Here is a 6,799-nt window from a genome sequence, read left to right on the forward strand (position 1 = left end):
CAGCACACACTGCCTCTAGGTGTTAAAAAGTTAGTAATCGACAGAAAACCCTACCTCAGGAGTTATTTTAACCCGGTTAAGATAAATGAAGGGATCAAACACCGTGCCTTCTCTATAATTTTAGTAGAATACTTATCTCACATGGTGTTGAAATCCTACCCTTCCTGATTTTCAGCACTTGTGGGTAAAAGTTGACATCCGATTTCTCAACTCCATTGTTTTCCGTTTCGACATTCTGTGTGATAAATTTCCATTTCACCAAGCATATCTCCCTGTGCTAAGACCTTATTGTCTTCTAAATGATTTGTATAAAGCTTCTCGACATGTGTCACACATTCTATCCTGCTGTTGTAAAGTAGGAATTTTTTTCGCTTGTACAGAGATCATTTCAGACCTGGAAACTATACTCGTTTTATCAGGGACAAAAATCCTTATTATAAGCCTTACATGAATATGGCAGAAATCGTCTGTCTTTTAACGTAAGTAATTTCAATTTAATGAACCATTCGGTCACATTTTCAAGGCTAAATATAATATCCAATAATCACATGCATTCAGATTATGTCCGTCACAAACTCATAAGTACTTCAAATTCATTTTCACAATTTTTACCGGTCAGTCTAACCCAAAGAAGGTACACCAATCATCGCTTCGGATGATTTCGCTGGTAGTGGTGAAGCCGTCTGTGATTTGGACGCCGTTCAAATACCAGGTCAGAGCAGCCGAGCCGTGGATGTCATTTCCTGAGCACACTGCTGTGACTTCAAGGCCAGCCCGGAGAGTCAAGGGTACCTCGAGGTTCACTGTCATTGCAACTGAAAGAACAAAAAGAAAATCTATAAGGGGATTGATATACTGAGTCATGACTTAATGAATTTAACACAGATACAAAAGACTCGTATGCACACTTTAGGTTCTACATTATCCTAAATACAAAGTACACATGTATAAGTGAAGTGAGCAATTGCATTGAGTAATTTGATAAGAAAGGAATGGTAAATACAGACTCCTGATGATACACAACATTAATAGATGAAAATTTACCCAAACATGGTCATTTTCAGTCTTTCATAACATTTTATAACATTCCATTTGCATCACGACTTCCCACATATCTCTTCGCCGCTTCACACGTTGTAGCTGCCTGCAATGTAAAATTCATGTCAGTGTATATAAATTGCACGAAAATGGATAATGCCATGGTGCAAAATAATAAACAGACTATTTAACGTTTTTTATACTCCTTACCGTTATGGTAAATATTCATGAGAAGAATCCCGACCTGAACCAACACTCCGTTGCCGATCATTCTGATGTGAGTCTTGGATAACATGAGAACCCTGCTGGATGAAATAAAAATGAAAATAATTAACTATACTATAGTGAGTACATACTATTAAAACTTAAGTACATTGCATTCAAAAATACAAATAGATATAAAATATCAATAAACTGACGAATGAAAACAAAGAAATGAATAACTTATAATCAGTATAAGATATCGATACAAAGTAATTCTTCTTAATTTAGTTGACTTCTAAAAGAGGAATGAATATTTCGCATAGCAAATACCAGATGTTTGAGGAAGATAAAATTCAGCATTCGTTAGTCTTCTGTACTCGCCTCTACTCACAATTGATATCACTCCTGGAGAATGTGAAGGAGAGAGTGTTGTACATTTCAAGAAATACTTGATTATAAACATCATTCGTCACCCGGTCTGGTATAGTTGTAAATGGAGAAAAGACAACTTCCGTGATCCAGATCCGTCCGCGCAACGTGCGGTGGGCTGGAAGGCTGGTCTCTCGCTTCCCATGATCAAAACACATGTCTTGATTTCCTTGTTCTACTTCAGTTGGGTTTGGATGCTGTGAAAATCAGATTTCTTGTGTTCAAGCTTTTAGAGTTTAAAATTCTATTTACGTAGATATACGAGTCTTTGCAAATCCCTTCTGAAGCATATTTGAACACCAATGTCTATTGTTATCGAATTGCTGAAAAAAAAAAAAAAACCTTCAGATAAATAAAAACAGAAAATATGACAGATTTGCTACGGCGTAGAGACGAATTCAAGGATGTACCAAGAACTTCCGTTATAATGATAAGTGAGAAACGGACAAAGATAGCATGTGTTTATTGTTTAAATCATGAGAATGGACGAATTTTCACAATTGAGATATCAAATTTAGACTGATCAATGAACTACAATGTATATAAATGGGAATCACGGCATTGCGCATTGGAAATACTGGTCTGAGTATTATATAGCATCATGATGTATCCAGTTATTTGTTCATGGATATTTCCTGTCAAGCTATATGGATAATTATATGATCTCACTTTTTGCTGTTCTTGTTTTGACTGCTTGGGCATATTTCCGGTTTTTTGTTGACGTTTGAGGTCCTGCGAGTCCGTTTTGAAATTATTTCACTGCACTTCCTCTATTAACAGTTCGTAATGATCTGTGAATATAGCAGACACTAAGAATATGTGATAATCATTGAGGTGTTGATAACTCCATCTTTTAGAAACTAGTATAATACTATGTTCTGATGTTCTCAATATTCTACCACAGTTACAACTATAGCAGGCACATGCACTGTGACGTCTTGTTGAGATGTCTCTACTTGTAGGAATATCTCAGATTCGTTTACTTTCAGTGGACATACAGTATTACCAATACCACCTGTGAAAGTTCTTCAAGGCCCTAAACTTACTGAACTGTATTTTAGGTTGACTTCCGTCTGCCTCCTCCGACACGATTTTACTGTAGAACTAATGGTAAATACGCTCTGTTGAGATATCTCGACTTGTAGAAAAACCTCAGGATCTTTTCTTTTAATGCTCCATTACATTTTACTTCTATACTGTTATACTTCTAATAGTACGATGTCCTGTGAAAGTTCTTTAAGACCCTAAAAATCATTGAACTGTATTGCAGGTTGACTTCCGTCTGCCTCCTCTGACGCGATTTTACTGTAGAACGAGTGGTATATACGCTCTGTTGAGATATCTCGACTTGTAGAGAAATCTCAGCTTCTTTTCTTCCCATGCTCCATTATATTCTACTTTGATTTTTGTTATACTACCAATACTACCGGTGAAAGTTAGAGACCTTAGACGTAATACTGGACTGCATGATTGCAGGTTGACTTCCGTCTGCCCTCCTCAGACACGATTTTGCTGAAGAACTGGTCGTTGAGGGAGTTCATCAGTGTGGCTTATCAGATTCGGCACTGGGGCTTATCTTAGTTGTTGTGGGTACATGTATCAGCACTTTCGTAATTAGCTCACGTGAACCTTTCCGAAAATGACCTTTCTTTTTGCTCATTTGGTTGAGGCATGTAATTTTTGTTTCAAAGCGTTATGAGGCATACGGTTGCCCGACGTAGCAATTTATGGAATTCATGTTCAAACAAAGAATAAATGTGCATAGACCAGACTGGTTACCAGAGAAGCCGCCTCTCGATCAACAATCAGGGAAGCATCATTTCATAGTGTGCACTGTATGCAGAGCAAACTATTTCTACTATTATTGCCAAATGCTGGGCTTTAATGAACAATTTGCTGCTATCAGGTGGATGTGCTAGCACGAACTGTTAAGGTTTACATGAGCAATCATGGCATCACAGATGCAATGCCTGTTATAAAATGACTTTTTTTTATTTTTTTTTTGCTCATGCGCAAAGTCGAACTACAAAATGGCTTTTAACCAAACAAAACCAAACCAAACCAAACAAAACCAGGACGATTGTTTTTCAATAGCTCTTTTGTTTGAAAATATACTGCCCTGTAACTGAAGATAGGAGACTGGTATCTACACGGAAGATAGAAGTAGAAATAAACAATGACTTCGTAGAGGTCAGTCGAAATAAAGAAAGAAACAAACAAACAAAGAAACATCAACAAACTCACCTATTCAACAGGAACCCATTAGAAAGAGTAACAAAATTCACTTGCTTTCAACCAAAGGAAGTCTGCTCTTTAAATTCAAGCTTCCATATTACTATCAGTGATGAATGATATCATTTTTTTTCAATTTTTATTTCATTTCTTTTATTTCAATATTTGCCATGAGGGGCATATCTTCAATGCACGTATTACTTGATATTCTAATGTAATAATACATATTAATTTGTAAAAGACAATCCACTTTAACAGGTCAAAAACCATTCCTGGCAAAGGAATGGAAGCTGGTGATGAAGTTAAGAACATGTGGCAACATGAAGCAACAGGCTAAATCCAATTACGTGTTCATGGATATTCCCTGTAAAGCTATATCGATAGAGGATCTCACTTTTTGCTGTTCTTGTTTTCACTGCTTGGGTAAATTGCCGTGTTTTTTGTTTGTTTGTTTTTTTGACGGTTGGAGTCTGACGAGTCCATTTCAAAATAATTTTACTGCACTTCCTCTATTAAATCTTCGTAATGCTCTTTGAATTCCAGAACCTAGGAATATGTGATTAGCATAAGGTGTTGATAACTCCATCTTTTACAAGTTTAACAGGTCGTATGTTCATGCATGATGTTCTCAATATTACATCACAGTTACAACTTACCGGCACATGCACTGTAAGACGTCCTGTTGGGATGTCTCTTCTTGTAGGAATATTTTACTGTTTTACTTTCCATGGTATATTATGCTACCAAAACCACCACTGAATGTTTTGTAGAACTTAGATTATTGAACTGCATTGCAAGTTTACTTCCGTCTTCCTCCTCTGACACAAATTTACTGTAGAACGAGAGATTGACACGTCTTGTTGAGATATTTCGACTTGTAGGAAAACCTCAGATTATTTTACTTGCAGCACTTCATTACACTCTAATACTGGAATACTACAAATACCTTTTAGTTAAATTACTTTATTTGAGGTTTATTGCAGGTTGACTTCCGTCTGCGGCCTCCTCCGACACGATTTTGCTGAAGAACGAGTGACTTATCATAAGCAAGTGTTGAGATATCTAGAATTGTGGGAAAACCTCAGACTCTTTTAATTTCAATACTGCATTATATTCCACTATTATAGGCCTTCTCTGATCAATCCCATCTCAGGCATTTCTGTAAGACCTGAATCTTAATGGTGATTAGGTTGACATCTAATCTGACTCCTCCGATAGAATTTTGCTCTATAGAACATGTCGTTGAGGGCGTTTGTCATAATAGTTTGTTTTATTTCAGATTAAAACCCCAACCAAAATCATCATCATCATCATCAACTGCAACAACAACAAAACAATACCTTTTTGATAAAGCTCTTTGCGTTTGAAAATCTATGACCCCGTCCTGGATAGGTGCCTGCTTTAATGAAACATAGAAGTGAAAATGAAGAAATAAGACTTTGAAGACTGTATATTATTTTGGAAACGTTTGTGTGTTTCCTTTTTGTTTTGTTTATTTTATTTTTACTTCAAGCAGAATTGTGTGATTAGATGTGTCCGAAGAGCCCCTTTTTCATTTCTTAAAAATCTATACACACTTTTTCAAGATCAATTCTTACATCTTTTGAAAGGATGCTGATAGCACTGTTTCGAAAGTTGGTACTACACATTAACAACATGTGTCAATCATATTAGTCGAGCATGATAAAATAGAAGTTGATTTGATAATCCCTTCATTGCCGTTGCTATGAAGTTTTACATCATTTTTTTTTTTTTTTTTTTTTTTGCCCTACTGCGATATTTGTTTTACACAGCACGGCTCACGGTAAGATTAAACGCTTGAATAGGCTGTACTTCAGAACCTCTTTTCTCGAAACACACTTTTCCAGAGTGTGTGCTTTCTTTCCAATGTTTAGATAGCTTAGGAGAGTATATTTGAGTTGAGTTTTGCATTATTTAAAGTTTCAAGTCTGGATACTCTTCCAGAACATGATCGCGCTAAAAAATCCATGTCTTGTGGCTTCTTTATTGGTTTTCTGATGTAGGGTCATTTATGTATACACACACACACACAAACACACACACACACACACACACACACACACACACACATAGTCTTAAATACATTCATATACTTTTATAGGTTGAGACCTATACTTATGTTTGCTCTCTAACATTCTTTGGTGAGATAACGAAATAACTCTTTTTGAAATATGAAAGATATGTGATTCCAAAAGGAATCCACTTTATTTGATAAAAATTGTTTTGGATATGGCTGAGATATTCAAAAAAGACTGATCCTAATAAAAGGTGGGGCAAACCTTTTATTACGGTCTCTTTGTTTTATTTTATTTTTTTTGTTGTTGATATCTTAGCCATAAACCGATTTTCATCAAATGATTTTAGAATTCCTGTTAGAATAATATGCTCTGTAATATTTTGTGAGTGATTTCTTGATATCTAGCAAAATGTTTAAACTCTCATCCTAATCTCTAACGATACTACACCATCCATTTCAAACATACAATCATATCCATCTACTCACTAATATAAATTCGTCTCGATTTCACGCGGAGTCTCATATTGTGTTTTTCTTCTGCCTCCAAACTTGTTTTCTGCAAACATCCTGTCATTCTCTATACGGTCATACTACAAGGTCATGAGCATCGCAGATACACTCAACTCCAACGCTGGCAGTTTGCCTTACACAGTCATGGGTAGTCTGTGTTCACCATTCTATACCTATGCACATAAGCACGCCATTTCATGCTTACACACGTGGACATGATGCATACACAAACATACATGTGTCTCAATCTTACTTTTGCCAATTTTTACACAGCGTACTTCTCCCGCTCATCCGTCACGTGACTTTAATAGAAACATCCTTACCTATTCACAAACACGTTCTACTATC

This window comes from Diadema antillarum, unplaced genomic scaffold (genome assembly GCF_040938485.1).
Source record: "Diadema antillarum isolate AM-2024a unplaced genomic scaffold, OU_Dant_1.0 seq00000998_RagTag, whole genome shotgun sequence".
NCBI classification, from domain to species: Eukaryota; Metazoa; Echinodermata; class Echinoidea; order Diadematoida; family Diadematidae; genus Diadema; species Diadema antillarum.